Raw genomic sequence first — 26,950 nt, 5'->3', positions numbered from 1 at the left:
TTTATTGTGCAATAAAATTGTGTGCTAAAATTATGCTCATAAATGTACGCAAATGTAAACCAAGCTATTAGTTATGTTTTCACAGATAAAAGTCATTAGCATAGCTATCAAACTCTTCTTCCAATTGAATAACAGAATTATGTCTGGAGTCTCTGGCTGCCTTGCTGGGGCTCAGTCTCCGGGGGAACAAGTGTAAATCTTGCTGCCTGTTTGTTATGTGGGAATTAGTATCCCGACCTGACTTCCACCTGCTGAGACTTTGTACACCGAGACTTTGTAAGGAGCCCACTGGGGTCACCAGCTGAGGAAGGACCCTTTCAGCATCTCTCAGCATCTCACATCCCTGGGAAGTCATTCTTAACACCTCCCCACCTACTTCCTGCTAATTACACTTATTGAAAAACAATTGCAGATCTTTTGAGATTTCAGGAGGCTGACAGCATCTTTTAGCAACAGTCACACGGAAACAAAGTTTCATGTATAATTCATGAGGTGCGTGGTCATCCTGGTGGGAAATTATCTCCTGACAGACTTGGCGGTGGTGGTGTCCTGTCAGAATGGCCTACAGTGTATAATTAAAACCTGAACAGAACAAATTAATGCTGATTACTTTATAAACAATTTGAAAGCTTGAATTCTGTTCCCTGTCTTGCAGGAAGAAAACAGATATTTCAGAAATGTCTAGATTCCCCCCACCTCCTCTCACTAATAGTTCTGCTAATAAAGGACCCTTGAATAGATATTACAGTTAATATTCTTTGTCCTCCAATTTGCTTTCATGAAGCTCAACTACATGAAGTCAGAGGCACCCAACCAAAAATTTGGCAGGAGCTAAATTTCCATGCCTGAAGTAACTCCCTGTCTCCTGCAAATGCATGTTTGTCTGTCTGTCCGGGCTGATAAAAGCACTCAGAATACGAGCACTGTAAAGGCCCTACCAGGTCAGCTAGACATACCCCTTATTTAGGAGAGACAGGGGCATGGAGGCCAGTGAAGGGAAATGGCCTGAGGTCAAGCAGGGCTGTGATGAGATCACTGCTGGCCAGTCCAGAGCTCCTCAAGCCCCCTCCACTTTTGCCTGAGTCACTGCACCAGTTTTCTAAACAGTCTGTCCCATTGCCTCCAACTCTGATCTCTTCAAATGGATTCTCCACACCTCAGCCAGGGCTAGCTTTTAGACACAGAAAATGCATCATTTCACCTCTGGCATAAAATAATCAGTTCAACAAATCTCTGTTTAGCTCCTACCACCAGCCAGGCACAGTGCTAGGGACAGGGTGTATGTTAGTGACTAAAACAGACCTGGTGCTCACCCTCAGGGAGCTTATATAGTTGGGTGGAGGGGGCAGATGATGGCTCCCTGCTGCGCTTGGGTCAAGATCCAAGCTCCTGAACGTAGTTGAAAAGGCTCACCAAACCTTGGGCTCTGTCTTTGTCTCTAGCTTCACCTCCAGCAATCCTTCCTCCATCAGACCAGTTTAGGAAACCAAGAAAATAGGTCTCAGCTGGCTTTATCCATTGCAAAAACCTGTGAAATTGAACTTCATGCCCTTCTGTTCTGTCTGCCCCACAAGAACCCAGAGCTAGACTTCTCTTTTCATTGATGGAAGTAATATCATGCAGTCTCACATCATATCCCCCCTGGCTGAGCCGTATTTCCATAGAGGAGGGTGGTGAGACTGGGTCAGAGAAGCACAGGACTGAACCAGATATGGCTTCAAATTCTAGCTCAGTCTCTTAGTAGTTGCCTGAACTTGGACATATTACTTTCTCTCTATAAGCCTTAGTTTTTTCATATGTAAAGTGCGGCTAATAGTACCTAGATCTTATGGCAGGGGTGCTCAAACTTTAGCACGCATCAGAATCATCCTGGCTTGTTAAAACACAGATTGCTAGACTCCATCTCTGTCTGATTCAGTAGGTTTCGTTGGGGTCGAAGACTGCATTTCTAACAAGTTCCCTGGTGCTGCTGCTGTTGCATTAGGAAACCTACTTTGAGACCCAATCATTGTCATATAGTGTTTGTGAGTTTTCCTTTTTGTTCTCATTCTTTGAAGTGTAACAGTGCATATATCTTAAGTGTACAGCTTGATGAATTTTTACACATGTATACACCCTTATAACGACCACTCATCCCAAATGAGATATAGACAATTTCCAGCACCCCAGAAGGATCCCTTGTGTTCCTTTCAGAGATAACCACTGTTCTGAATTCCATCACCATCTATTGATTTTGCTTGTTCTCAAGTTTCTGTGAATAGAATCATACAGTATGCACTCTTTTGTGTCTGGTTCCTTTTGTTCAATATTATGTCTGTGAGAATCATCCATGTCGTATTTACCAATAGTTTGTCCCTTTTCACTGTTATGTAGTATACTATTATATAAAAATACCATTATTTCTCTATTCTACTGCTGATAGACATTTGGACTGTTTCCAGTTTGGGGCTAACGTAAGTAGAGGTACTATGATCATTCTTGTATCTTTCTTTTGGAGGACTGAGAACTCATTTCTATCAAGTGTAAACCCAGGTGTGTAATTGCTAGGTCATAGGGAATGTATTTGACTAGCTTTGGTCAATTCTACCAGCTTTCCAAAGGGGATGTAACAATTTATACTCCCATGAACCATGTATGGGCATTCCAGTTGCTCCTCATCGTTACCAACACCTGGTATTGATAATCTTTTTGATTTTAACTATTTTGGTAGGAGAGTTTGTGAGTTTTTAAGTGTGAACTTTCCTGGCTCATAGTTGGTGATTTAAAACGTTAGTTTCTTTTGCTTTCTCTTTTCTCCCCATAAATGTATGAGACGGGACTATTTTTAAACCAAAGCCTCAGATCACACCACTTCCTTCATGCCTTTGTCTTTTCACTGTGGAAGAGAAGTGACACGCGTAACAGAATTCAGAATTCACCTACTCATTCTGCCATTGGAGGAAGAAAATGGAGCCTATGGGATACGGTCCGTCTTCAGGTCCTGGTAGGGCTGGGTGCAAAGTGGTAGCTTCTTGGGCAGTGACTAGTCTCACCCTCCACAACCCATCCAAGCCCTGGCCTCCTGCTCCATTTCCTAGGATGTCCAGCTCCTCTGCTCGTAGGTAAGCCAGGGTGAGTGGAAGAGCCTGTGAGATGCCTGGAAATGGTATGGGAGCCTGTGCTGGCTGAGGGGGCCCTGAAGGACAGGGGCACAGGGAAGCAGTGTGCCAGAGAGAGCACTGGGTGAGGAATCTAGGTTCCAATCCAACCTGGTTACAGCTCAGGGTGTGATTTTTGCCAAGTCTTTCTGCTTCTATGCCCATTTTCTCATCTATAAAATAAGAATGAATATTCCTGCTTTCTTTCAGGTGATTCTGAGGACCAGATAACATGAAAAATCTTTTCATGGCAGAGCCACACAAGTAAAGACAATTAACTGTGTTTGGATGAATGCGTGTAGCCTGGGCATCTAATCTAATCTATTTTTCCTCCAGCTTTTGCTGTAAGTCTGTACTAAAAAGCCAGCCAGTGCCTGCATTCCTTTCATTTCCTCCCCCCTCCCCTTTATGTATTTTGGCTATTAACACCTTATCAGATACATGACTTGCAAATACTTTCTCCCATTCAGTAGGTTGTCTTTTCATTTTGTTGATGATTTCCTTTGCTGTATAGAAGCTTTTCAGTTTGATGTCCCACTTGTTTATTTTTTATTTTAATTTTAATTTTGATGTCCCACTTGTTTATTTTTGATTTTGTTGTCTTTGTTTTTGCTGTCAAAAAAAAAAAAAAAATCACTGCCAAGACAGATGTCAAGGAGATTATGTTTCTCCCTATGTTTTCTTCTAGTAGTTTTATGGTTTCAGGTCTTATATTCAAGTCTTTCCATTTTGAGTTGATTTTTGTGTATGGTGTGAGATAGTGGTCCACACCATACACACAATTTCATTCTTCTTCATAGAGTTTCATTCTTTTGCATGTGGCTGTTCAGTTTTCCTAACACCATTATTGAAGAGACTGTCCTTTCCCCATTGTATATTCTTGGCTCATTTGTTATAAATTAATTGACCATATATACAAGGATTTATTTCTGGGCTCTTGATTCTGTTCCATTGATCTATGTGCCTGTTTTTATGTCAATACCATACTGTTTTGACTACTATAGCTTTATAGTACAGCTTGAAATCAGGATGTTTCTTTTTGATACGTTATTCTCTTGACCTGTAGTATGCACACTTCAATAAGTTCAGGCAATGAACTGGCCCACTTGCAGACAGCCACCTCCATTTCTGCAGAGGTCAATGGCAGCATAGCCTGGTCTGCCATGGCCAAGGAAGTCCTGGCCTACACATGGCTCAGGGGGAATTATCCTTTTTGCTCATGCTTTGGCAAGGGGCTGGGGACTGATGAAGGCAAGGCTTTGTTCTTTCAGTGTTTCTTGATTGGGTGATCTCTGAACCTTGTAGAATCTAGGAGGAAAGTCTATTTGCTTCTTAAGACGTAGCACCCATCTAGAGATGGAAGAACTTAAAGGCCAGAGGCATCATGAATGCCCATGAATCCTGGGATTAGAATATCCTTGGCTCTACTGGTTCCAAAAACAGCAGCTTTATAACTGGATTGAGAAGAATAAGGGTGGCTCACAGGCTGACTCACACAACTGTTCTGGATGTGCATTATGAAACTCTAATGCATGTCATCCATTGCAGATTTGTATATTTATTATACTTCTCTGGCAGATGGCAGGTAGTAAAGTACCTCAATGAAGGAGTGTCTTTTTCTAACTTGTACAAAGCATCCTAGAGGCCGGGGTGGTGCTGATCACATGTTGACTCCTTCTTGCATCCCCCAGATCTAGAATCCACTCCCCACCATCCCTCTAGTCTGCTGTGTGGTTGTTCTTCCTCTTAGGGCAATGCTGACCCTGGTGCACCAGGCCTGGTTGGCTGGGTCCAGATGCTTCTTGGCCAGAGCCAACTTCTGCCTGTGGGGAGAGTGGACTCAGGGTCCAAACAGCCTGAGTGAAGTTCCCAGCTACGAGATTTTCAACAACTGTTTTCTCCCAGGAAGATCTGGGGAATAAATGCTGGATGCTAGCACTGGTTCACCCCCATGCCCCACTTCCCAGGAATAGGACTATCTTACTCCATGTTTTTAGAAATGTGGAGTGAGATATTCACCCCTCTGCTTGGAGCCAGGACTCCTTCCTGGACTTCTTCCCTTCAGCTGTGCAGAAAGAGCCTTGACCAATGAGCTGAAACCTGTGTTCTAATCCCTCCAACTCTCACGCATGGACAATGCAGCTCCGCTCTCTGGGATTCAGCTTTTATATTGATATATATATACATGATGGCAGGGTAAAGTATATAATGTCCAATCACCCTTTTCTATATTCTATTATATTCCAGGGGCCTGGTGCACTTTTTCATCCCTCCAGGTCTCAATTTATTTTCTTGTGCTATGTGTTCAAAATCCACGGCTGGCCTGGCTCCCCACCACCCCTTGGAATTCTCTCTACCCCTGCCATTACTCCTATTAGCCTCTGACTTCATGTTAATGTCTAAGGTGTGGGTAGGGGTTGGGGGTTGTGTTTGCAGCTCAGATAGCCTCTCCTCAGGTTGTATCTTCTGCAAATTTAATTTGGGCTATCCATTTTTACACTTCTTGGCACTGAATCTTTACCAGCATTTTAAGTGAAATCTTCAGATTATTTTATTCCTTTTAGAATGTGAGATCTTCAGCAAGCCAGCAATGGCAATATTTAAGTGCCAAGACTGTGTAGTTACAGAGAAGCATGTGCATTAGAGTGCTTGATGGGGGTGATGGGAGAAAGCTACAGAAGGGGCTAGAAGGGCGTCTGTTCTCTGTCTTAGCAAAGAGCAAGTGGAGCTATACATACACTCAGCCCAGGAATGGAGATTAGACACCATGGAGACTATTGAGAGGGAGGAATGCAGACTTGCAAAGTCTTTCTGCAGGAATGCCAGCTCCCTGTGAGGCACTGCACTCAGGCTGTGAATCCAGAAATGAGCAAGACTCAGAGCCACTGCCTTCATGGAACTTAAGTGGAGGTTGGGAGAAAGATAGAAACAAATAATTTTATGTTTACAACTCTGGGGTAGCAAACATCTTTATAAGCAAGAGGCAAAATTTCAAAGCCATAGAAGAAAAGATTGATACACTTGAAGACATCAAAAATTAAAAGTTCTGTGTAATAAAAGAACATAAACAAAGTCAATGATAAGCAAAAGATTGGCAGAAAATATTTGTAACATATATAACATGCAAAAGATATTCAACTGTGTTGTTTAGAATGCCTGCAAATCAAAAGAGAGAAAAATGGGCAAAGGATGTGTATTAGTTATCTACTGCTACATAACAAATTGCCTTCATATTTAGTGACTTAAGAAATTTATGATCTCACAGTTTGTGTAGGTCCAGAATCCAGGCATGGCTTAGTTGGGTCTGCCTCCTTGAGGTCTCATGCAAAACTGCATTCAAGGTGTCTGCTGGGGCTGCATTCAACTCAGGCTCGAGTGGGGAATGACCAGCTTCCAAGCTCACTCACATGACTGTTAACATGATTCTGTTCCTCACAGGTTGTTGGATTGAGAGCCTCAGCTACTCTCTGGCTGTTGGCGGGAAGCCACGCTCAGTTCCTTGCCATGTGGGCTTCTCCACAGGACAGCTTGAAATATGGCAGCTTGCTTCATCAGATTGAAGAAAAGCCAGAAAGAGAGAAAGAGTGCTAACAAGATGAAAGTCAAAGTCTTTTGTAACCTAACCTTGGAAGTGACAAACTATCATCTTTGCCCTGTTCTATTCATTAGAAGCAAGCCACTAGGTCCAGCCTGTCCTCAAAGGAAGGGGATTACAAGAGCATGAATACCAAGGGGTGAGGGCCATTGGGAGCCAGTTAGAGGTCTGACCACCACAGGGTACCAGTGGGCAACCCACAGACAGAGAATGATCTATAAACTTATGAGAAGATGCTCAGCTTCACTAATGATGAGAAAATTGCAAATTAAAATAATATAGAGGAATCATGTTTTATCCATCATATTGGGGAAAATTAAATACTGGTGATATCTACTTTTGGCAAGAGTTTTGGGAAATAAGTATTGTCACACACTATTGATAGAAGAGCAAAGTGACAATGAATGTAAAATTACAGGTAACTTTTTACCCAGCAAGGGAACTTCTAAGAATCTACTGCAGAAAAATGCAGGTGCACAAAGACACATGTTGAATAATGCTCGTTGAAATAGTGTCTGTGAAAGTGAAAAACTGGAAACCACAGCCATGCCCATTTGTAAGGATGGTTAAGTAAATTACGAGACCTTTAATCTATGGAATTTAAGCCAGAGCTAAAAAGAATGAGTTAGATGGAAAGATCTACAAAACATATTTTTAAGTAAAGAAAGCAAACTGCAGAATAATTGATGTAATGACATGTAAAAACAAAACAAAAGCACACAACAAAACAAAACCATTATTTTTCTATATGCACGGATATGCATGTAGATACATATTGAGAGTATGGAAGGACACAGATCAAAGTAATGACTGCTCACCTCTGGGGGAAGTTAGAAGGGAGGAAGTATGGCTAGAGGGGGTTTTCCCTTTATCTGTATAGTCTTAACTCTTACAATAAGAATGTGTACATGCATTATTCATTTAATTTAAAAAAAAACGGAAAAGAATGGATATTTTTAAAACACGCAATTACCATTGGTAGAAATTGTGTTGAAAAATTCTTTCTCCTAGGAAAAGAGAGCATGCTGTAGCCACAATTCTTAGCCTGGACCCTGAATGTTTTTGAGGGCTATAAACCAGGTTAGGTTACAGAGACCTGAAGCTAGAGCAGCCTCATAGTAAAAAGCAGAAAGTCTAATAGGCAAATAAAAATGGAGGGAACTCTGTGAACTTTTGGAGCTGCTCCCCCAATCTCTCTGACATTATCTCCTCAAGGCAAAATATGAGACAGTTTGGAAATTCCATATATTCTACAGGTCTATGGGCACCTTAGCTTGGGATTGGTGGGAGCCTCCATGAATAATGATGAGATCAGATGAGTATCTAGATGCCTTTCTTGTCTATAGTATCTGCAAGGCTATCATTTCCGGCGAACTGTAGTTAATATATTTGAATGTTTCCATACTAGTAATAAACACCCATCCATCCCCCACACCCAACACTTTGCCTCCTCTTGGACCTGCACCTCCCCATGAGTCAGCAGGAAAGAGAGACTGTCTGGCACACCAGGGGTCCCAGGACCTTTCTTGATAGGCTAGCATCAGTTCTGATTGGCTAGTGCCAAGTCACTGCAATTGTTAAATGTATATATGTTTTGGGTAATTCAGACTGTTTGATGCATGGCATGGGGTGATAATGTTGTAAACCTATGTAGAATATTAAAGGAAGAAACAGGATTAATGGACATCATAACATCTCTTTCTTTCCCCCCCTTTAGTGGTAGGTCATTATGGTAATGAGAGAAATAGAATTGGAAGGAGATTGGAGAAGTTATTGCAATATTGGGGCCTATATTTTTAAAAAAATCCTCTCTGATTGACTTGGCTTAGACATGTCTGATGATAGATTTCATGCTATTAATAATGCATCCTAAGGTTGCACTATCAATAGCATGGGGCAACATAGACAGAAGGACAGTGCAACATAGGCACACATGTGGAAGCATGCATGCTCACAGAATGCTATGGGAACCCAGACAGAGGATGGATCAGGGAAGGCTTCCTGGAGGAGGTGATCCCTGAGCCCACCTGCCCTTTGGAAGACAAATAAGAATTAACCAGAAGAAGAGGAGAAGGAAGGGTGTTTCAGACAACGAAAAAAGTGGCCAGAAAAAAAGAGTCTTGAAAGGGTGTTTAACATGGTTGGAGAAAAGGGTGTGGATCATGGGCTGGGAGGCGACTGGGTCCAGAGGCCAGGACAGGGGTAGGTGGTGGGAGTCCTTGGTGACATAACTATTGTAGGAAGAAATGCACATTGCTGGGTTTAAGTACAAGTGCCATTTCCCCACCTTTCCTACGCTGCCTACAAGCTTTTCTTTAGTCTAGATTCTTCCTCTCAAAAATCCAGCTCTGTGCCTTGCTGCCTCCTCCCACCCTTCATCCAGGAAAAAAGATTGAATTTTGAACCAAAGCACTCGCACGACAGGAATCTCAGGCAGCAACTGCATTTGAGGCTTCTCTGGTAAAGAAGTAACCCATGGCTGCAAAATGACTGACTTGGGATCGTACAACCTTGGTCCTTGACACCAAGGGGCAGTCAGAGTTCACCTGAGACAGATGACCAATTGTAGACTATGGAATTCTGGGTCTGGAAGGGCTTTTCTCAGGGGAGTGAGGTGGACATTCTGTTGCCATCACAAAATCAAAATCCCAGAGGCCGCCCCATCAGGCAGGCTGCAGACACCATCTTCATCTCCTCCACCCCTCCCTCTACCCATGAGGAGTCTGGAAAGGATGGAACTCATTCGGCTCTCATGAGGCCTGGGAGTTGTGATTTGCCTTTTCCAAGCAGATTCTGGTGTCGAGAATTCAGACCGATTTCATGTGTATTCGCTATCTTAACAGTTGCCGGCAAAGATACCATGGATAAGGTGTTTAAATTCTCTGAGCCTCAGATTTCTCAGCTGCAAAATGAGGAAAACAATAACCTCACAGAGCCCCTCTGTAGATACCCTGGAACCATGTGTAGTAGTGACAAGCTCCTTTTGTGACATCTACCTACAATCCTTCCTGCAGCTCCTGGGGAATAGGGTCATTTTTGCAAGAAGCCCATACTTTTGATCTTGGACAAACATTTTGATGGAGTTTTGGATCATATAAAGGGGACACCCAGCTCCTGTTCCCAAATGGTAAAGTTGAGAAAATGAGAAGAGAAACTGCTTTGTACTGGGAATGCCTCTCCGTGGATAATTTTCTGGACGGTGCCAACATGGGGGCTGGTTGACGTGGGGAAAATGGTTTGTTTTATTTCTCTGTTTGTTTCTCCTTCTTACTGGTCCAGGGATAAAGCTGAGGTGCCCAGATGGAGAAGCACTCCAGAAAATGACTTGAATAATGATGGCAAGACTGATGAGGAGACTGGAGGTGGGGCATTTTTCCTCCCCTTTTTATTAGTCTAAAAAGTTTTGAAAGGATAGACGCACATGGTCAAAGGCACTCCCTGGTAGGGGGATGCCTGCAATATGGTGGCAGGTGGAGAAGGGGCAGCCTAAAGAAGGGGGGTCAGAGAGGCTCCCCATGGAGACACACCTGGTGGTCTTCAGGAGCCGTGATGCCCTGAATTCAGTTGAGGTGTTTTTTTCCTTTTTTCAGGTTTTCTCTTCTGATTATTCTCAAATCCTCACCAACATTATGCTAATTGTTTAGTCCTTCCTGGTCTCACCAAGTGCTAGGAAATTACATCAGAGCCAATGTTTATACTTGGGGCAAAGGGCTGCAGGGAGAGCACGGCTGTGGCAGTGTGAGGCGGGAGAGGGGGAATGGCTGGGGCGACCCTCACCCGCACAAGTGGCCCTTCCGGAGGACCTCAGTTTGGGAACCTGCTGGAAGGACAGGCTTCCTGGAGTCAGTCGCCCAGGAATGGAGCTTGAACTCTGGAGTTGGGAGTTGTTTCTGTTTTGCAGAGCTAATTGGTCACCTCCTCCCCGCTCTGGACTCTGAGAAATAGACACAAGGGTCAAGGTGCAGGGTCAGCGGTCCTGCTGACGAGGCAGCTGGCACCAGAATGAGAGTCTCATTCTGCACCTTAGTCTAGCTGTCAGCTGCCTGAGGGGAGAACTGGGTCTGCAAGTCACCCTGGGCTGCTGGCCTGGAGGATCACAGTGCCCTCACCTGACAACAGGAGGGATCAACAGCCCTAACTAGTGAAGCCACCCCTCACCTCCTCCTGTTACAAAGGGATGGACCAAGGGAAGACACATTCCTGCCAGCCTGCCCATCAGACAAACCAGTCGTCCTAAGAGGGAGCCTAGGAGAGGGTGAAGCAAAGGGCAAAAGATTTCTTCCTAACACCTTGGAGGAGAGAGAGAACGGTTTCCCCGTGTGTATTAAGATTAAAATGATCCTTGAAGGAAGGAGAACCTGGAGACGTATACTTACAATGGTAAGTTATGAGAGGCAGCTAAGGGACGGGTTAAAAGCACACACACAGGAATCATCCTGGTTCTGCTACTTGCTAGCTGTGTGGTCTTGGGCATGTTACTTAACGTCTCTGGAACTAATGTTCTCATCTGTAAAATGGGGTTTGATAATAACATCAACTTCAATTTTTGTTGGATTGAATCTGCGTTGTTATAAGGATTAACTAAGTTAATATGTGTAAAGCTACCAGTTCAGTGTTAACTCATTGCTTTTATTCTTACGAATGCCTATGTGCTCAACCCAATCCCTGGCACACAGCTGGCAGCGGTAAATGGTGGTTGAATCCACTATTTTATCTTTGAGGTGAAAATCATCACTAGATATCCTGACAGTGAGAGGGAGTGGTCAGTGGGAAGAGCCATGGTTCTGGGCATGGTCCACTTTTCAGAGAAAATATAACATTGTTCCAATAATAGCATTTGGAGAGAAATTCCTTTCCCAAGTGGGGCCAGTGATTTACTCTCCAACTGTGAGTATAGATCGTTGCTAATGCAGTGTATGTGACCCTAGCCCTTCTAAACTTTTAGTGTCTCTGGGTTTTAGCAATCCCTGGCCTCTCCTAAAATTCTGGAAAGTGGGCCTGTCTCTCCTGCCCTTCCTTCCAGCTCCTCCCTGCAGCCCTCTAAGGAAATGGCAGCCCCTGGGTAGAAACTGTGAGCTCTCAGAGCCCTAGCCAACGAGAGGCTGGACTCAGCTCGCCTGCTTCCTTACGGAGCGCAGGACGAGGCAAGAGGCCAAGGCGATTTCCTCTCTTTTACTGCATCGTAAAAAAGCATCTCATTCTGCACGTGACACCTCTTGGGTGCTCATGCCCAGGCCATGATTAGCAGATACTCATAAAGGCCTGTGGTCCAGCTGCCAAGACCCACCTGTCGGAGAAAGTGAGGCCTGCGACAGAGAGCCCTTCCCACAGCCTCGAAGGCTTGTTCTGTTGAAGTCACCCCTTTTGCATCTGGGGAGAATCCAGGGCCTCCTGCCCCTTGCTGGCTTGGCTTCCTGGCCGCCTTTTCACCTTCTCAAAGAGAAGCCTGCCCCCCAACCCCCCAGACTCTACCAAAAAAAGAGATCTCATTCTCTGACTGAATCACAGAAGTACTGAGCTGGGAACTTTGGAAATTGTCCAGTAGTAAAAACTTTTCACGTTATTTTTGGGGAAAATGAGGCTCAGAGACATCAAGTGACTTCCCCAGGGTCACACCAGAGAGGAATGGTAGAGGAGGAATTAGAATCTAGACCTCCTGACCCTCAGCTGAGGGATCCATTGTCTGCACTCCCACCAACCATCACTCAGACCTCCTTCTTGACTGAGCGTTTCTTGTGTCAGAGCCAGCCAAGAGATACCTGCTGAGAGGGGCCATGAGTTCCCAGACTGGCCCTGGAGCATCTCAGGTCATCACCGGAGCTGTCATTTGCCTGTTCAGTTCTGCAGGGGCACCCAGGAGGGGACGAGGGGATTCAGTACTGTGGTCATCAGCAGAGCCCCCCATGCGCTCTTGACAAGCAGCCGACTTGTAATCACTAGGAGACCCAGATGGAGTTAGGGCCGCCGGTCACAGCCCCTATGGGTGACCAGCACAGGCCACTCCTCTTCCAGCCTAGAGAGAGCACAGGGTAAAGGAAATGGCATGGCATGGGTTTGGGCATGGGACAGGCTACTTTCTAGCTGGGTGACATTTGGCTGTACAATTCTCTCTGAGACACGTTTTAAAAATTAGAGTAAAAATTGCTGGTATCATAGGCTGTTGTGAGGATTAAAAAAGGGATTCTTCATAGATATGCCTAGCATGGAGCCTGACTCATGGTAAGCACTCAGTACGCAGTTATTACCATTATTATTATCCCTCCTACTTGTACAAAATCAGACAAATCACAGCCTATCTGAGCCTCAAAATTTTCATCTAAGTGAGATTATTCCTACCCCAAAAGTTGGTGGAGAAGCACTCAGTGGGTTCTCCAGTCAGCACTGGTTTCCTTCCTTCCATGTAGCAAATGTCTTGTAGACAGAAGGAAATGCAAGTCAGCTGGACGTTAAAGCTCAAGCTCTGTTATTCCCACCATGGGTGCTAAATATCTGTATCTATATCTATCTATATCTATATCTATATCCGTATCTATATCTCTATCTGTCTCTATAGCTATTTCTAGATGACATACATGCTGCCAGTCTTTCCCTTTTTAAAACAAAACGAATGGGCTTCCCTGGTGGTGCAGTGGTTGAGAATCTGCCTGCTAATGCAGGGGACACGGGTTCGAGCCCTGGTCTGGGAAGATCCCACATGTCGCGGAGCAACTAGGCCCATGAGCCACAACTACTGAGCCTGCGCGTCTGGAGCCTGTGCTCCGCAACAAGAGAGGCCGCGATAGTGAGAGGCCCGCGCACCGCGATGAAGAGTGGCCCCCGCTTGCCGCAACTAGAGAAAGCCCTCGCACAGAAACGAAAACCCAACACAGCCAAAAATGAATAAATTAATTAATTTAAAAACAAAAAAACAAAAACAAAAAAACACGAACCATTCAATTGTATTTGAAAAAAGATACAAGCTTTTTATAAACCTCATAACAGAGTTTAAAGATAAAAGTAGTAAAATAACCCCACATACTACTGCTCAGAAATAACCCTTATTGAGAATAAACATCATCGCTGTTATCTTTGTATTTGTGTACATAGACAGAAAAACAGATATCTAAAAACACTTTAATAAAAATGGGATCATTCTAAATATTGTTTTAAAATCTGAAGTACTACCTTTAACTTTCCTGGAATTAACAGAAGAAAATATGCCAGAGTCAAACTACAGATTATTGAATACATGCTTCTCCACTGTAGCATAGTATTTCATGAAAAATCCTTTTAAGGTTGATCAAAGTGATTATGGATACATCAAGAGGTGGCAGCCATTGTTTCTTTTTAAACTACATGTTTCAATTTTAAGTATCAATTGTGTTTGGGCTGTGAAAGGTTAGGACACTAGTACTCTCACATCTCTTCCAGCTCCCCTCCCCACACAATTTGAATTTTGTTAGCTACATAATTCGTTTTACATTGTTCAGATGTACGGCTCCGACTAAACGCTCTGTTAACTAGAACAGTTCCCACATTTCATGCAACTATTCAATCCCAGCTCTCCTGACTGACTTACCTTCTATGGGGTGGGGACAGATAATAAAGAACAAAAGAGTAAAACATATGGTATATTAAAAAGTGATGTGTGCTATAGCATAAAAGCAACAAGTAAAGCGGAGGAAAGGAGATGCAGAATGCTGGGGTGGGGTGGAGCTCCTCCCACCAGAGTCAATAAGGCGGTCTGGGCAGGCTTCATTGAGAGACAGTACTTAATATTAGTATGCATATTAAATAGATATATTGCCTACCACTAGGGCTCCCTCATGGTGTTTTCCTTTCCTTTTTCCCCCTTCTTTGTTTCTTAATTGGCAGAATGTCACTGTCACACAGTTTTGTTCAAGAAGGGCTCATGGGTGCTGTATTCCTGGGTTTTTCAGGTTTGAGAAGGTCTGTTTCTTTTATATTTAACAACGTTCTTGTGTGGCTACAACATCCTGGGGTGCACTTTCTTTCTCTTAGATCATTGTGAACACTGTCTTTTGGCATTAACTGTTGCTGTGGAGAAGGCTGAGGCGAGCTTGATTTTAACCCCTTGTAATGATTTGCTTGTCCTGACTGAATGTTTGAAGTGTCCGTATTTAACTAGTATAGATCTATCTTGAGCTGTCAGTATTAAATTTTCCAAGAACATGGTATGTCTTTCAATTTGCATATTCAATTCTTTCCTTTATTTAGATAACTTTAAAAAGTGTTACCTTGGGGTTGGATATTTCTTATTTTTTATTTATTAGACTTTAAAAAAATCTATTAGCTTCTCTGTACCTGTTTCAAATATCTTTGTTTTAATCTGCATTTGCCGTGATTATCTCAAAGTCTCCTCCATATAAATAATTTATTTTCAGTGGAATATACCTGTTCCCTGCTCTAATTTTTGTATTAGCTCTATAATGATGTGGTTTGTCTCCTCAATTTGTTTCCTTAGATCCTCAATCTCCCGTTTTGTTTTTAATCTCATTATCTTGTCTTTCAGCCCTACTGCTCCTGAATTTATATTCTTATTAAGATGTCCTATAGCATGAAAGAACTGTGAAGAATTTTCTTTTGTTTCTTTACTATTTTTTTCTCCTAGGTTGGTTCTTTGCATCTCTCTCTCCCTCCCTTCTTTCCTTTCTTCCTTTTCCTTCCTTTCTTCCTTCCTCTTTCCCTCCCTCCTTCCTTCCCTCTCCTGCCTCACTTTCTTTCTTCTTTCAATAACATGTCTGCATAGTTCTTTCATAAATAAGAGAGGAATTTTTATGATGCTGTTTCAACTCCCCAACATAACATTTGTAGAAGCTCATTATAAAGTGTCTGATTCCGTTTCTCTGCCTTAGAAAGTACCATCTGGGGAATACATTTGAATCTATCTCTCTGAAAGAGGCTGTTTCCCTGTCCAGTATAGTGAATTGAGACTTAGATCGGGAACTCCATGGGGCATCCTGACTGGCTGGAAGGCTTGGACATAGACAGTGGGGGAAATGCTAGGGCTACACTACAGGAGCGCAAAGAAACTGACCTGAGGGAACCAGGAATCCAATTTGTAGTATCCCAAATGAAAACTTAGGATCAGTATCTACAGAGGCTGAGAGATACAAACTGGTGTTTCGTCCTGGCTCTGCAACTCACTGGTCTTATAATCTTGATCCTCTGTTTTCTCATCTGTACAAGGGGGTTAACAATGGTAGCTCCCTCATAGAATTGTTGTGAGGATCAGATGAGGCAATGAAAGCAATAATGACCTCAGTGCTGACAGCTTTAATAAATGCTAGTATTTTCTATCATTATAATTAATGGTACACAGAGCTCTGACAGGCATTGATATCAGAGAATGTCTAATCAGAAGGTAGCGCTGAGCAGCAGAAATATGTGTTAAAAGTGACACAAAGTTAGTTTGGTGCCAGCCACAGTATTTAAGGCTGTTGGTTAATCATTCACCATAGGACCCCATACTGTGACTGGGAGACCAGGGAGCTCAAACTCCCACCTCCATGGTGCTGGTGAGAGGTCAGAGAAAAGGAGGCACCTATGAGAGCTAGATAGAGTGACTTGCTGTGGTCTAGTGGTTTTCAAAATGTGGTCCCCAGACCAGTGGCATCATCACCTAGGAATTTGTCAGAAATACAGATTCTCAGGCCCCATTCCACACCTACTCAATCAGAAACTCAGGAATTGAGATCAGGAAATTTGTGCTTTAATAAGCCCTCCAAGTGATTCTGATGTCCTTTTAAGTTTGAGAAGCATTCTGCGTTCTCTTATTGGGCTACTGTTTGGGGAATTGAGTGGCCAGGATGGGAAGGCAGTAACCCTGGAGTACCTTGGCCAACATCTTGGAAACTTGAAGTAGGCTGTGACACTGTAGGCAGAATTAGACTGAGTTGTGCTTGTTACTAGCAAAAAAACATTTAAAAAAAAAAAAACATTTTAATAGGCATACAGTCAACCTGTATATTTATTCTCCTAAATATACGTCTTATCTGTATCATCTGCATAGATGAGGATACTACTATGCTTACCTAATTTTTTAGTGAACTATAACTTTGGTTATAAAATGATAAAATATAGAAAAACACTTGACTCCCATAGTTAAGGTAAAAATCTGGAGCTTAACATGAAACCAGAGTATCATTTGCCACCTGGTGGCAGCCTACCCTATTGACAGGTTTCCACAGCAGTAACTACAGAAATCTCAAAGATCTCAGAGACATAGGAATTGGGGGGGCATCTTGGGTCTGAAGAAAGTAGGGGAAGCTTTCCCCTCCTGTCAGATCACTGTGGTTCCCTTTCAGAGAAGTGGGTTGGGATGGGGGGGGGGAACATGGATGTTAGACTCAAACAGAACTGGGTTAGAACAACCTTTGGAAAGGCACCAAATGTCTCTGGGCCTCAGTCTCCTCATTTTGAAATGCAGATGATAGTATAATAATGCTTCCAACTCCAGATTATTGTGGGGGTCAAATGAGGGAATTGGTTGGAAACAGCTGGACGTGTTTGGAAAACTGTTAAGAGCTGCCCAGATGTGAGTTGTTTATTATTTAGGTTTGAAACTTGGTCTTTGATTGTGGAATGTAATGTACTCTGTTGGAAGAATTCTAGATATTAGCAAGCAGGTGGAGAAGGTATTTGGTGTTTGGGTTTGTCTTGAAAATTTTTTTTTAAAAACAAGGACCTGGGGGAGGGATAGTCTGCCCTGCGATTACCCCAACTCTAATTTAGGAAGGAAAGAGGCATGACCAACTCTATGCCCCGCTGAGCTGATGGGCAAGAAGACCAAGAATCTTGGCTGTGAGCCATTCTGCTGCTTCTTGTTCCTGTGCTGTCTCAACTCGGGGGAAAGAAGGATGGGGAGAAGGGGAGGAGACTGGATGGGAGTTTAAAGAGACAAAGGTGGGAATGAGAAAAAGGGGGAGAGAGAGAGAGAGAGAGAGAGAGAGGAGGGCAAGACAGAGGGCAGGAAGGGAGTTAGTAGCAGAGAGGATCAGAGAGAAGAAAGAGAACTTGGAGGAAACCAGGTTAAAAGAGGGCTCAGATAGAGGGAAGAGGGAAGAGCATGTGCCTGGTGCTGTGACCTTAGTTGGTTCTAGGCCTTTCCAACTGGCAGCACGTTCTGTGAGTCTGCTTTTGCAACTGAAACTCTTCTTTCTTCAGGGACCCTGTGCTTTTGTACCCGTGAAGTGGCTGGATTCAATGTGCTCAGTGAAAGAGAAGAGTCATACATTGCTGGAAAAAGAGACCAGATGTCTTTGAAATCATCTAAATTGTCTCTATTTTTAAAAAAATTTACTCTTTCCATTGCTGCCAGATCTGAAAGTCCAATTTGCCAGGATAATATATCCGGTGTGGATAAAGATTTCCAAACTTGAAGTGTTTGTCACTTAGCAACCCGGAGGTGTGAAGGGCTCACTTGGGCTCGGCCATTGAACCTTTCGGGGGATGCAGCTGCCCCCAGCTGTGGGGGGCACACCGGCAAGGAAGGCGGCCTCCCTCAGGCCCTGGGCCCACTGTCCCTCCCCTTCCAGATTTCTTCCCAGGTACATGAGGCTAATAAAACATAAACAGAGGAAGAAAGGGAAGCAGGGAGAGAAGCAGAGAGAAAGGGAGCCACCTAAAGACCAAAGTCCCAGGGATGGAAGGAGTTGAAAAGAAAAACACCAGTTGTGCCTATGACTTGATCCTTGGTCTACAGCACACATCCGGATAACTACTTCTCAAGTGGTGTGGAACAAGAAGAGTTTTGTTCTTTCACAAAGGCTTTTTTAATATTAACTTTTTAAAAACCATGCACAGTATCATTATTGCTATTTTCCCTGCTGTTTAGGAAGAATGCTTTCAGTCCCTACGTGGTGGGTTGAGCACTTCTCTCCTCACTGACCCAGAACTCAATCAAAAGTTTGAGGCCTCAAGTTCCAATGGAGACTTGTCTCTCCACTCAACTAGGTCCTGCCGGGGACTGGGAAAAGGAGAGGTGGACATTGTAGATGTTCCCTCATTCCCACTCCTTCTCTTGGTAAGTACTCTGACTGTGGGTCCAGTTTCCATCTTCCTGCCTCTACACAGTTCTTGCACTGGCACCAAAGGTGACTCTACACCTAGGGCTATGGTCCAGACCTAAGCTAGCATGTACAATTCCACCTTCTGGCCGTAGTTATTGGTTCAGGGACAGGCCTGTAAGCTCCTGCTGGCTATTGAGCTACAAGAGGAGGAATTTGCTAAGGATTCCTAGGAGCGCTCTTCCTCACACATCTGGGAGAAATTTCTGGGTGTGGTCCTTTTTTGTTCTCTCTGGATGCTTACACCCATTCTGGGGACCATGAGAGGGAGATAGCCTTAGGGTAAAGCTGAATCTATGAAGGGCAGGGTGAAGAGAGAGGAAACAAATGAACAAATTCTTGGTTAGGCCACTGAATCAAACTGCTCCTAAAGCCCAGATTTTTCTTGAATCTCCAGTTATATAAACCAATAATTTTCCTTTATTGTATAAGCCAGTTTGAATTGGGTTTTCTGTTACTTAGAAGCAAACATTCCCTATTGATACAGTAACATTTATTGAGCACCTACTTTATGCCTGACACTCCATGAAATGCTTTTATGTGTATTAGTCTCACCTAATCCCCATGGTAACCTGGCAGAGAAGGCACAACGTCTCCATTTTTCAGTTGAGGAGAACTCCAGTTTTAATACTGAAGTGGTTTGTGGCAGAGCTGGAGTTTTAACCAGCAGTTTGACTGCAGAGCTCAGGCCCGCCCCCAGGCTCAGATTCTCAGCTGGCAGCAGAGGACATCTGCTCTGAGCAGAGGTGGCAGGGAAAGCTGAGGGTGAGGGCAAGTCTGAGCTGTCAGGATTGACAAAGGCCAAGACGAGGGCCTTAAGTAGGATCTGCAGCGGGTTCAGATGAGCTGGATTGTTCCGGGTCCTCACGTGGCACACCGTCTTCAGATACCACATGCCCCGCGCCCCCCTCCCCCCCCCCACTATGTGCAGGCCACAGCTTGCTTTGAATGTCAGCTTTCTGGACACCATGAGGAATAACAACTTAATGACAACTACTCATCCCTATAAACATATGAAAAGGCTTGTGAAATTTTATTTTACTTAACTCATGTTTCCTAAATTAATGTCTTCCTTTCAATCTCCCTTTTCCAAGTCAAGACAAATTAGCAAACCCCTGGAATGACAAGACCATTGGGACATGAAAATACTAGTTAACCTTCACAAGATATTTTCTCTGTGCCAGGCACTCTTCCAAGTGCTTTCCATATGTTTCGTGTATGTTACGAGGCAGTGTGTTGTCCACCCCCCTTCATCGCAAATGTGGACATGGAGGCTCAGAGAGGTTAAATAGCTTGGCCAAGGTCACACAGCTAGATCCTGTGCTCTCAACCCCTATGCTATATTGCCTTTTCATATGGACAGAATGAACAAAACCTCCTGCCAAGGTTCTTGGCAAACAGGACATAATAGATCTAGTGATAGATTGGGCATGCCTGACTCTAAGTACCAGAATAACACCTTCGGTATGGAAATGAACTGGGTGTGGCTTTGAAGTTGTGAGACTGATTTTTTAAAAACACAATACATCTCATAATTCATATTACTGCCATACTATTAAAAGTTACCCTCCCTCCCCACACCCTCACTTTTGAAAGAAAGAAAACCAGAAAAAGACTATATAAAAATCTTGAAAAAGAAAATGATGAGAAGAGACTAGCACTGCCAGACATTAAATATACTACAGAGCAGTAATAATTAAAGCCGTGTGGCCTGTGAATGAAAATAAACAAGTAGATCAGTGCAAAATAACAGAAAGCTCCTCAATACTATTATTTGGTATATAATAGAAGTAGTATTTCATGTGTGGAGGGCTGGGCAAAATGTGGTACCTAGAAACATATTAATTTGGACTCTTTCCTCTTACCATATACCACATTAAATTCTAGAGAGGTTAAAAATAAAATATAAAAACTAAGGCCACAAAATATGGGAAAATTTAGGATATGGTTAGGGAAGTCTTTCCTGAATATTGCATCAATAGCAGAAACTATTAGCAAGTTTATAGATTTCACAATATGAAACAAATATTTCTCTATAGCAAATATACCATAGAATATATGAAAGACAAAAGGTTCATAGCCTTAGCATATAAAAAACTCATAAAATCAGTAAGATAAAATGGTGAACATAGCAATATAAAAAAATGTCAGGCCATTTTCATCAGTTGTTAATGGAAGTATGCTAGCTTTGAAATTAAGCTAGCTTTCTGAAGAGAGAATAGATTAAAGAAATGACATCTCTCCATTCAAAGAACATTTAACAGTGATTAATAAGGATGGTATAGATGTATATTGCTGACATCAAAACATGTTCTTGATCTGTTGTTAAGTGGAAAAAGGAAGTTACAAGTATGTATCAAAATATGATCATATTTGTGTATAGATGTAACCTTCTTCCTCTAAGTATAAAAATGCTTGGCAAGCAATTTACATAAAAGTAAATATATTTGTTGTGTGTGTGTGTGTGTTGTGTGTAATTCTATGTTTTCCAATATTTTCTAAAATAAATATGCATTTCTATGTAATAAATGTAAATACATTACAAATTATTTTGTATGTATCAAATATTACATGATAAAAAACAAACAAAAACTGAAGATGTGCCTATAAACAACAAGACCATTTTTCCCTTTTTCTGGCCTGAGTGACTTTGGAATTGGCCCATTAGGTTGCAAGGAAGAGCATGAGCTTGGAAAGCCCACTGACCTGGGTTAAAATCTCAGTTATTACATACCAGGTGTAAGATTATAGGCACACTGCTTAACCTCCCTTAGACTCAGTGTTCTCACCCACAAAATGACAGTAATATTTACCTTACATGATTATTTTGTGGAATACATTAAAATGATAAAACGTCTCGCTCAGTGACTGGCACATAGATGAGTCTTAATAGATTGCAACAAATATTATCATCCTTTGATACTCAGCTCCAATGCCTCTCTGGATGTCTTCACCAGCTACCCCAGACAGTTCATTCTTTACTGAGTGTTTTCTTATAGCTCTTTATGGACACCTATTACTCACTCTGCTTTGACCCATTAGATGTGAGCTCCTGGAAGTCAGGGATCAAGTGAGCTTACCTCTGGGTCCTAAGTACCTAGGTCAGTGCTTGGAACATAGTGGGGCCACATGAAATAATTGTTGAATGAATAATAGAATAAACGAATAACAATTATGATCAATGACAGCAAAGTTTTAAGTAATCATTTCCCTAAGGGAGTAATTTTGGACGCTTACACTTACTCACTGGTATGCATAAAAAACTACATGAATATTATTTTGGAATCTCATTTCATAAAGAAATTTGATTATAAGATTTCATAAGGAAATGGGATTATGTAATAGATATGATATAATATATAACAATAGTGATTGCAAATATTTAACACTTAACTGAGTACCTGGCAATATGCTAGGCACTATATATATAATATTTATATAATGTATACTACTTATATAGTATATGTAATATTTATATAATATATACTACTTGTATATGTAATATTTATTTAATATATACTACTTGTATATGTAATATTTATATAATGTATACTACTTATATAGTATATGTAATATTTATATAATATATACTACTTGTATATGTAATATTTATTTAATATATACTACTTGTATATGTAATATTTATATAATGTATACTACTTATATAGTATATGTAATATTTATTTAATATATACTACTTACATAATATATATATTTATTTAATATATACTACTTGTGTATGTAATATTTAATATATACTACTTATATAGTATATGTAATATTTATATAATATATACTACTTATATAGTATATATTATATATATGTATAAAATTTCATTTATTACTTTCAAAAGATACACAGTGAAGGAAACTGATGACTAGAGAGTATAAGTCACTTGCCTCCAGTATCTAGAAGTGGCAGAACCAGGATTTGAACCCGAGTCTTTCTGGCTGATTCAGGATCCTATGCTCTTAACCATGACCCTCTCCAGATGACATTTTAATGGCTTCACTGAGAAGAATGATGAAGGTTCTGTAGCAGCTGGCCCAATGGGCCTCAACAGCACTCTGGAGAAGCCTACAGTGGTGGAAAATGAGGAAGAGGAAACGGGTTATGCTAAGAAGAGATAGGAGGAAAGAATGATGGCAGGGAGGAGGCGGGAAATGATGGGGAGAAACAAGACAGGATGCTAGATTGAGTGGAAAAAGTCTCCATTGACTGCTGTGGCCTGCCATGTTGGGAGGCAGCATTTTTATTATTTGGGCAAAATTGTGAAGCAGGTGATACTTACTGCATAATCAAAGCAGAGATGAAAGGTATGTAAATGGATTTTGTTTAGTTTTATAGTTTAGCAAAAATCAACCTTTATTGAAATAAATATATTGATTTGTTTTTTAAATTTTTAAATTTTTTATTTTTAACATCTTTATTGGAGTGTAATTGCTTTACAATGGTGTGTTAGTTTCTGCTGTATAACAAAGTGAATCAGCTATATGTATACATATATCCCCATATCCCCTCCCTCTTGATTTGTTGTGTTGAATTAAAGCAAATTGACTGTCCAGGAAAATCTTGGCAGGAGGAAGAGGTCTTTTACCTCCCGTCCCCACCAGCCCTAACCTTCCCCCCACCCCATAAGGCTTTTCGGTGTTCTATTTCTGCTAATCCTTGCTAAGAAGTAACTGGTGAGCAAGAGGTTAGCTGAAGGGGTCTCAAGGTGTGACCTTTCCCAGGGGCATTTGCATGTTAATAGAGGATACTGGGAACCCAGGAATAGCTTCCAGGTCTCAAATGAAAGCAGTCCTGAAGGTGGAGGAGAGGGGTGGCTCGGACCCCCAGGGGCCCTGCTGTGTAGGCCATGTTGAGTCGGCCTGAGTGGATGGCCGCTGGTCTGGGCTTCCCTCCAGCTGCTTTTACAAAGAAATGGTTTGGAGAAGAACAAAGCCATTGTGTTTATTCTCCCGCGAGTTCTCCACTGCCAGGGCTGTGAGCTTGGTGCCCAGCTCGGAGAATCTGGACCCAGTAGGCTTTGCTTAATGGTAATTCACTGAATGATTGAAGAACAACCTCCCCACTCCCCACACCACACACACACGCCTTGAGCCCTGTTGCGCATGAGCGCCTTACGCCCAAAAGCCCGGACCCAAGACCTGGGCCACTTCTTTCTAGCGATAAGAACATTGCCAAGAAGAAATTTCTACCATTGCATTTTATTATTTTCCTGCCTTATAACTAGAAAACCTCAAAACTTGTGCTGAATTGCATGACCTCACTGACCATGTTTCACGTTCGTCGTTGAACTGTGGTTAAAGCAATCTCCTTCTTAAGTACGGCCCAACTGCAGAAAAGGAAATTCCTACATGGACACGATCTCATGCACACGCAGACTTCAGGGTCCTGGGGCGGGGAAGGGGGCGGGGGATGGATGGGGAGAGAGCAGTGAGGACAAGACTACTTTTCTCTTTGGCTGAATTCATCAAAAATCTCCAAACCCCATACCAAACATTCATCACTAATTAAATCCTAGCACCATAATTCAGAGAAAACAATTACAGCATTTAGAATTTTTAAAGGAACTATTATTGCTGCCTTGGCCCTTTTAAAAATTATGCTCCCCAAAGGACAAAATGTGATCCATTAATATGTATGTATTATTACTTTTTTTGTAAGGGGAAGATTGCTGATGCCTGTGAATATGGAAGCATTTATCGGTGCCGACAGCCGCTTTGTTGACTTGCAGTTTTAAGTGCAGTATTTTCTAGAGTCTAAAAGGCTATAACATTAATTACCTTTTTGCTTCTAGCTGGTGGCCTGCTAGGTTCTGTCCCATCTTCTCTTCTCTTACCCTGCCACACGGGTAACTGGTTATCCAGGGTAGGGGTTGGTCAGAGCCAGGAGGAGTCAAAACCATTACTGGGAAAGATCATGCAATATTTCATTCAATGGAGGGCAGTTGCCTTTGATGCCCAGAATGAGTGAGTCCTTGTGTCTCATTTTTCAGTTGAAGCCCCTCATGCTAGTCCCTGAGCAAAAGGCATTCTGAATTCCTAAGTCAAATCTGAGATTCTTCCCTGTCAAGTATCCCCAGCTAAACGGGGGACCACAGCTCTACTCTTTTCTCTTTCATTTTATTCTTCTTTGCCTTGATAATTTAACGAAGTTATTCAAAGGTGAGTTAACTGAGTCTGGCATCAAGGATTACTGTTAGGATGTCCTGTGTGTGTGGTGTGCATGTGTGCGGGCATACACAGAGGTGCATGCGTGTATGTTCGTGTGCATGTATACATATATAAAAGCACGACTCAGAAATTTTCATTCGGCTCCCTGATCAGTCTATTGTCACATGCATTTGGCATTCATTATCCGTGAGCCTCCGGCGCCTCTGGTCCTGTGCCCTGGCTAACAGTGATTTGGTTTATAGAGATCATATGGCAGGGAAACAGACCTTGAAAGACAGAGCTCTGAGAAGCACATTTGATGAATTTCCTACGATTTGAGTCTGGGTTTATTCTTCCCTGTGGCGGGGCAGACACCCCAGAGCACACACAGACGGCCTGGGAGCCCAGGGAGGAGTGGAGGCTATGACAATAAGCGCAGTGTTTTTTTCTTCACACGTCTCGGGTTGCATTTCCTATCTGGGAAAAAAGAAAAGGGAGCCTTGTAAAGGATCCAGAATCTGGGCAGGAAACCACACAGAGTGAAGGTTGCCATTGTCATTAGCAATTAATGTAACCGCCAGGGCTGGAAGGAGAAAGCCCTGCCAAGGCGGTGGGCGGTGGGCGTAGGGAGGGGGTAGGGGCTGCTGGGGGGAAGCGGCTGCTCACCCCCGTTCAGCAGCCGGTGCTTGGTTGGAGGACTGAGCAGGACATCTCGCCGGATACTCCCGAGAGACTCCATGGTGCTAAATGTGTTTTATTTTAAAATAAGGTGCCCAGGACTCGATAAGTTTTAAAATGTCTCGGTCACCCATTTTCACTCTCTGTGGCTCCATGACCAATTCCTTAGTCCCCTCGATAAGTGAATTTTTTCTGCCTAAGTGAGTCTGTTGAGACTCATTTCTTCAACAGTATTTACTGAGTGACTTCTATGTGCCAAGCACTTGGGGTGCTGGTGTTAATCTATAGCATGTGTTGAGTGTATGAGTACCAGGCCCAGTGCTATGTAGTTTCCACTTATTACGTCATTTAAGAATCACTGCAACTCTATGAGCTAGGTTTCTTCTTACCCCATTTTACAGAAGACATAGCTGAGGCTCAGGGAGGTTAATTAACTTGCTCCAGGTCATAAAGGCAATACATGAGCCCAGCTGGGATTTGAGCCCTGGCAAATTTATTTCTTCAGACCTACGCATCCACTCCTTATTTTATGCCTTCAAGGAGCCCACAGTCTAGGCGGGGTTCCAGCAAGTCAATCAGTGATGAAATGACAAGTTGATATGGGCTACGATGAGGGTAAGCTTAGGGCCTCTGGGAGTCCAGAGAAGAGACACCTAATCTAGCTGGGGGGGGGGGGGCAGTCAGGGAAGGCTGCCTGGAGGAGGTGAGTTTGACATTCTTCCTGTCCTCTCTTGTTTCCCAGTGGTGCCTTGGCCACACTAGTCAGTCTGGAAGGAAACGTTAATGTATCAGTATGTCTGCACCGCTTACTCTACAGGTGTTGGGATATTTGGCAGATCTGTCCAGTCGCTGAAAATGTCTGCTTCTTAGGTCCTACTCAGTGAAGTCCCAGCTTGGCTGATAAGAGCTGGGACTTCCACATTTCTTCTATACTTTAGATGGATTCAATCTCTCTCCTATTCCTCCTTCCCCCTCCCTACTTCGTCTCTCTTCCTCTTCATCCCTCCCCTCTCTGACCCCACCCTCTTTCTCTTTCTTTCTGGTAGTTTAAAAAATGCCACTTTTCATTAATGTGACCAAAATGTCATCAAGTAGTTTAATGCTCTTTAATGTCCTTGTATCGTTTACATTTTGCGAACAGTGTGGAAATGAATCCCATCTGTGGGTTCAAGAACATCAAAAAAGTTGGACAGGCTATTTAGACGTGCTCCTTCACATTGCATTAGCGTGTACAATGTCAGGGGGCCGAGCCAAGCACGGCCTGTCCGGGCCTCAGCCCGCCCCTTCCCCAGTCTGCGAGGGACAGATCATTT

General features: G+C 42.8%; 1 long non-coding RNA gene across 1 annotated transcript in view; it reads left to right on the top strand.

Annotated features, from left to right (window-relative positions):
- Positions 1-10,959: 10,959 nt before the first annotated feature.
- Positions 10,960-26,950, top strand: part of LOC118900221 — a 41,391-nt gene continuing 25,400 nt past the window's right edge. The window contains exon 1 of the long non-coding RNA XR_005021063.1: positions 10,960-11,112. This is a non-coding gene — a long non-coding RNA (uncharacterized LOC118900221). The remainder of the gene's footprint in view (positions 11,113-26,950) is intronic.

This window comes from Balaenoptera musculus, chromosome 8 (assembly GCF_009873245.2).
Source record: "Balaenoptera musculus isolate JJ_BM4_2016_0621 chromosome 8, mBalMus1.pri.v3, whole genome shotgun sequence".
Classification (NCBI taxonomy): domain Eukaryota; kingdom Metazoa; phylum Chordata; class Mammalia; order Artiodactyla; family Balaenopteridae; genus Balaenoptera; species Balaenoptera musculus.
Note: the sequence above shows the minus strand (reverse complement) of the source record. Positions and strands in the feature narration are given on the sequence as shown.